Source organism: Dermacentor variabilis, chromosome 11, assembly GCF_050947875.1.
Source record: "Dermacentor variabilis isolate Ectoservices chromosome 11, ASM5094787v1, whole genome shotgun sequence".
In the NCBI taxonomy this organism is placed as follows: Eukaryota; Metazoa; Arthropoda; class Arachnida; order Ixodida; family Ixodidae; genus Dermacentor; species Dermacentor variabilis.
This window is the reverse complement of record NC_134578.1, coordinates 119,209,338-119,215,337: the sequence shown is the minus strand read 5'-3', so window position 1 is coordinate 119,215,337 and position 6,000 is coordinate 119,209,338. Positions and strand designations below refer to the sequence as shown.

Genomic DNA, 6,000 nt, shown 5'->3' with positions numbered 1-6,000 from the left:
CTGCAAGCTGGGTGATAGTGGACAATCGGCTCCTAAATCTGTGCTGGTTAGAAATAAGTATGTTCGAGCTTTCGATATAGTTCAACAAGCTTTTTGATAGGAGATGCTCGAACACCCTCGCATTCGCATGTTTATGTTTATGCCAGAATATTACGTTGTACTTAGGTAATACACGTTATCGGTACTTGTAATTTAACGCAATTTTCGGCAGAAACCATTATGACACACATTTGAATAATAATTAGCCCAACGGACAAGTTCTCTCCTTCTTGCATATTCCGAAAACTCCTAATGGGTATTAGAGAACCCAAGCAAATATTTTTCTACACATCATATTTTGTACAGCTTGACTAAAGTGGCATGTGAAATGTCAAAAATTTTCTTGCTCGTTAGCTGTAGAAAACGACTCAAAATGAAATTGTGAACTTAAATTCTGGCCTCCTATGTACTGCTATTTGGGAGCAAAATTCATGGCTTCCTGTCTTTCTCTATATTGCGTATTTTCATGCAGCATTGCTGATGCCTATGTGTCCATACCTTCATCGTCATGCGATTGTGGTCTCCCCATTGTTATTCCATGGTCGTTCCACCTTCGTCGTCGCATTTTCGTCATGCGGCCGTCGTCCTGCAGTCGTGGTCATTGCAAAGTTTTCATCCATTATGGTGATGATGTCGTCGCGCTGTCGCCATCATATGATATTTTCGTCATGCCCTAGTCGCCATGCCACCATCGCCACACTGTCGTCTTTCCTCCATCGTGGCCATTTCTTCATAGTCAAATGTCCAATCCGCATTTTAAAGCGTTACGCTTGGCTGGTTCTTCGGCACAGACATAAACACTGCATGAGTATTAAGTTGTGACTTTATGCTTGCTAAACATAAGTATAACAAGCAATTACACGTTGCATATGGTCAAAGTAAATGCAATTATACGAGTCACCATTAATTATATACAATAAAAATAAACGCTTCACTAAAGCAATAGCTTCAGCCTGGTTACATGACTAATTTCACGTTTCCGGCGAGGGTGCTCAATCGGGGACGTCAGTGGCTCGGCGATGTAGTTGACCTGCTAGGTTTGGGCAATGACATGGTTAGTTCCATCTAATTTAGGAAGAAGTTTAGAAGAGAGGCCAGGACTCGTAGGTGGAACCCAGAGCCATACGAGGAATTCGGGCGGGAAGGCTGGAGCAGGTTGGCTGTCATCACGTCGAAGGTTTTAGCGGGACTGGTCTTCGGTAATGAGCGAGCGGGCAAGCTGCCGACAATACTCGGCAAGCTTAGCAGCGTTGTAAACGGGAGTGCACTGGGAAGCATCTGGCAGAGAGGGAAAAATTGTGTCGATGGCTCAGGAAAGTGCACAGCCGAAAAAAAAGAGAGAGAATCCGGTTGTCGCTCATTTGGACGAGTTGTAGGCCTATCTTACGAATGTTAGAACAAGGCCTCATACAGTTGTAATGACTCGAGGTGACGTACAGGACAGCATGTCGCCGAGAGTATGGTTGAACCGTTCCGTCACACCCTTTGTCTGGGGGTGATAGAAGGTGGCGCTGTGATGTGTAATGTGGCATTGATGAAGCAGAGACTTCACTACTTCGGAAAGTAACACGCGCCCTCAGTCAGTGAAGAAATCACGACGAGCGCTGTGGCGAAGAACGAGATTATAGGGGATGAAAGAAGCGACATCGTGAGCTGTGGCGGCTTTTGCATGTCACGTGGGATGATCGACCACGACAATAACCCATCGGATGCCAACAGCCATACATGCATGAGGACACATAAATGAATCCCTACACGGTCAAAGGGATGTCTCTACATGGAAGTAGCTGCGACGGAGTGGCTTGATGAGGAGCCGGTTTTCGACAGTGGTAATCAGGGCACGAACGGACGTATTTTGTGAACTAATTCTACATGCTCCACCGCTAATATCAAAATCGAAGGCGTGTTTAGGTCCCGGACACACTACCACGGCCACACTGCGGGTCGGCGAGAACAGCGAGAGAAATAAACATAGCAAAGAGAGGAAAGGCAAGGAGGTCAACCAGAAGAAGGTCCGGTTTGCTACCCTACACTGGGGGGAAGGGAAAGGAGGAACGCAAAGAGAGGGAAGCGGGATAGAAGAAACGCTGTATGCACAGAGTTAAGCGCCTTGAAATCAATCAACTCCAACCAAAGGGCAGATATCACTACAGAGCTGGCGCGGGACGACTAGAAGCCTGTTGCAGTAACCGCAATGGTAATTTCGGCGGTAAAGACGTTTATCTCGAACTGAAAAATGTGGTGCCTGACGGCGAAGCGCACGAGACAGCGGAAGTCTGACGGAATTTTATACAAGGCTGAGAAGAGTGGCTATCCATACGTGCTTTTGGTACTCTGAAGCCAAGTTAGTGATGCAGAAAGGTAACAGAGGCCCCTACGGTGTCGATGCGAAACGCTGTCGACGTCGGGGGGAGACGGCGAACGTATTAAAGCGTCGTCTTCGGAATATTTGCCCCCGCAGCGCTTGAGAACCCTGATCGCCGATTTCCGTGTACCTAGGACCCACGGAACGAGGCAGCTGGGAGAGCCTTTGAGGGTCAACAACCAGTAAACGACATGGTATTCTGTGACGACGTCGAAAGGTCAGCCATAGAGGAAAGGCCGAAATTCACCAAGAGCCCACACAATGGAGACCCATTCGTTTTCAGTACCAAGATACAACTTCACTTCAGCTTTGGTGAGAGCTCGGCTGGCGTAGGCTACGAAGCCGTGTATTCCTTGCGCCCAGACCGGCACCATTGGCATCAGCGTGAATTTGCGTAGCAGCATTCTGATCAAAGTGACGTGAAATTGGTGGCGAGGTACCTTACATAGACGATGTAAGGTGGTAAGTGCGGATTCAAACTGTTCTGGCCAGGTAGAAAGTTCACTGGTGCCGGCAAAAAGCTCTTTCAGGGGTGCAATGATGGTAGCGAAATTTCGCACAAAAAGGCAATATAGGAGCAAGGGCCAATGAAGTTACGGAGTGCCTTAAGTGTCATTGGCTTAGGAAAATTGGCTACGGTTCGCAGCTTGGCGCGATTAGACAGTACGTCATGTTCGGAAAGAACATGGTCCATACAGTTGTTTTTAACCGAAAAAAAATTTCTTCTTTTTGGGCCCTCACCAGGTCTGGCCATATTGAGCTGACAAGCGCCGTGCCTACAAGTGAGAAGTTTAATGATACGAAATGCAGAGAGGTCGGCCAGAGGTATATTCCTCTAGCCAGCTACTCGGCGTTGGGGGAAGGCGAATAGAGAAAGAAAGAGGGAAGAAAGACGGAAGAAAGAGGCGCATTTTTGGGTGACGATGACGCGCCTACAACGCGCTCTAGCTATCCTGTATGCTAAGTATGCATTACATCACCACGCGGCGCGGAAATAGCTCAATTTCCAATTGCACATCATTTGCCCTTGTCCTCGCGGCCGCCGCCCTCCCAGCAGGAGTCGACGCATGTCGCACAGGTGCGGCTACGTACATCGCACTGCTGCACATCTTGCATCGTGCATCGCACGCAGTGGAGGAGTTTGACTTGCGCGGGCTAGACAGAACAAGTGGAGAGAGTGTCTCCTTTGGCCGTGGTACTGGCCTCCTGAAATTATTTGCTATGGGGCTTGGTGAGGGGCGCATTAAGTTAATTTGCAGGCCTTCTTGCGTAAGGCATGTCAAATTGTTCCAAGCGTTGAAGATGCGCCTGGAAGCCGCGCGCCAACACCGCAATAGCAGAGGCAAGTACGCCACTTCAGGTAAAGCAGAATTGTGTCCGTCATCCGTTCAAATGTGGCTGACACAATACAAAGGCCGAGAGGCACGAGATTAGATTCTTACAAGTTGTCCCCCGTGACAAATACGGTCTTGCATCGATCAGTTCTGGCCATGGGCACCTGCCAGTAGCCAGAGGAAAGATCGAATGAAGAAAAAAATTTGTCTCCTTGTAAGCAGTGAAGTGTATGACAAAGAAAGATGTACACGGACCAAGTAAAACTTATTAAAATACAAGACGTCCGGGCTTCCATACGGATGCCTTGTTTGAGGCTTCCCTATGGAAGCCGAAACGTCTTGTCTTTTATTAAGTTTTACTTGGTCTATGAACGTCTTTCTTTGTCAAACGAAAATATTGGACAGAAAATCGGATGGAACCACATTTTAGAGCGCAGCTCTTTGGCGTCCGTTCCTGGGTTTCGCGTCGTCGTCGGCGTCGTCGTCGGCCTCGTAACCAGCTCCGCCCCCCTTTCATCCCCCCAGCGCTAGCAGCGACCGACTGATACCGCTAAATGCCGCTGACGCCGCTAGAGAGTCAAGATAACGTGACTGCATAGAACACCGTCGCCGCCATGCAGAAAGAGGAGGAAAGGGTCCCCCCCCCCTGTTCTTGTGTGGCGGATAGCTGGGGTTGACTCACTATCGCCGTCAGCGGCATCAGTCAGTCGCTGCTATCTCTTCCCTCCTCCCTTTATCGTGTTGTCCGCTTGCTGCGCGCGCTTCTGCCCCCATCGTTTGCCGCTGGGTGTACACGCCGCCCCCCTCCGCTTCCGCTTACTGCTGGTTGCTCTCGACGGCGGCGATGAGCCTCCGCTTCGGCGGCGCGAACTGCAGGGTCTTCTCGGCGGCGGCGATGAGCTTCTGCTTCAGCCTCGCTTACTGCTGGTTGCTCTCGACGGCGGCGATGAGCCTCCGCTTCGGCGGCGCGAACGGCAGGGTCTTCTCGGCGGCGGCGCTTAGCCTCTGCTTCCCCCACGGCTGTGACAACCTCGCGAGGCACTTGTATAGATCTCGTCTTTGAGAATCAAGCATTGGTGTACCAAGTCGAACATATATCAGTCTATTTCTCCGACCACAAAGCTTCCTACATGACTGTCAAGAACTGTTAGTGGAGTCTTTGTTAAAGGAATACGTGTGAAAAATAAAAAAAAAATTATGTGATAGCGCATACATGTGTTGCTCGATTTCTTTGCCTCAATCTATCCAAAAGGTGAAACAGCTTATTTGCTGCGCTCAAATTTCGCATTAGGAAGTAACGTAATCGTCGGTAATTTTTTTGTTTAACAGAAACGATTCCAAAAGCCCGTAAACTACTTCATGGCTGAATAACGCCGCGAGTGAGTAAATCGGTCAACTGCTTCTCAATAACCCGCCTCTCCGTCGCCGAAACCAGGTAACATTGCTGCCGCAGAAGACCATGAGAGCCAGTGTCGACGGCATGAGAGACAGCTCTCGCTCGATCCAGAGGAGTACTAGGACCATCAAATCAAGACATGAATTCATGAAGAAGACGCAAACTGTCGTCGCGCTGCGCCGGAGTAAGGTTACGGTCGATGGGTGCGACAGAGGGGTGCGCTCAAGAACTCGAAGACACAGCGTCTACCGGCAGGTGACCCTGTGTAAGGAGCACAGGGTCATGATGTAAGCGGCAGGTGGGTCTCCGTGCGCGTTGAAAACTAAGTACACCGGCTCAGCACGACGTCATAAACTAAGCGATAGTAACGTTTGGTTAGAAAGACCCATTGATGTGACGCCAGTATGGGCATCGAGCACATCAAATGAGAGAGTAACCATTCGATTACGGACGAAGAGGTCAGACGGCACAAAAATCACACTCAAAAACTCCATAGGAGTCTCAGGACAACAGAACGATCACACACGACAGAGGTATGTCGATGTCTTCTGTGCCGAAACATCTGCCAGGAGGCTGCTCTTCACATGGCGTGTCACAAAGAGGAAGGAATTCAACCTCGGCGCGGGCGCAGTCAATGACCGCATGATGGATTGACAAAAAAAATCCCATCCTGAGATGATGTCACGAGATGTAGCGGAACAAAAAATCAATAACATAAAGTTCAACTTGAATGACAACTCAGGCTATGCATGCTCCTAAGGACTCGATGTGTTGCGTGCTAGCTGTGTATTGCGAAAGACCTGAAAGCGAAGTCATCCCCTTCTGAAGTCTGCGGCACTGGTGCGTATGCATTACCGAAATTGCTG

The 6,000-nt window shown here is 49.3% G+C and overlaps 1 protein-coding gene across 1 annotated transcript in view; it reads left to right on the top strand.

Annotated features, from left to right (window-relative positions):
- Positions 1-5,920: 5,920 nt before the first annotated feature.
- Positions 5,921-6,000, top strand: part of LOC142563570 (uncharacterized) — a 344,963-nt gene continuing 344,883 nt past the window's right edge. The window contains exon 1 of the mRNA XM_075674155.1: positions 5,921-5,974. The gene's annotated coding sequence lies outside the window, so the exon portion shown is untranslated. The remainder of the gene's footprint in view (positions 5,975-6,000) is intronic.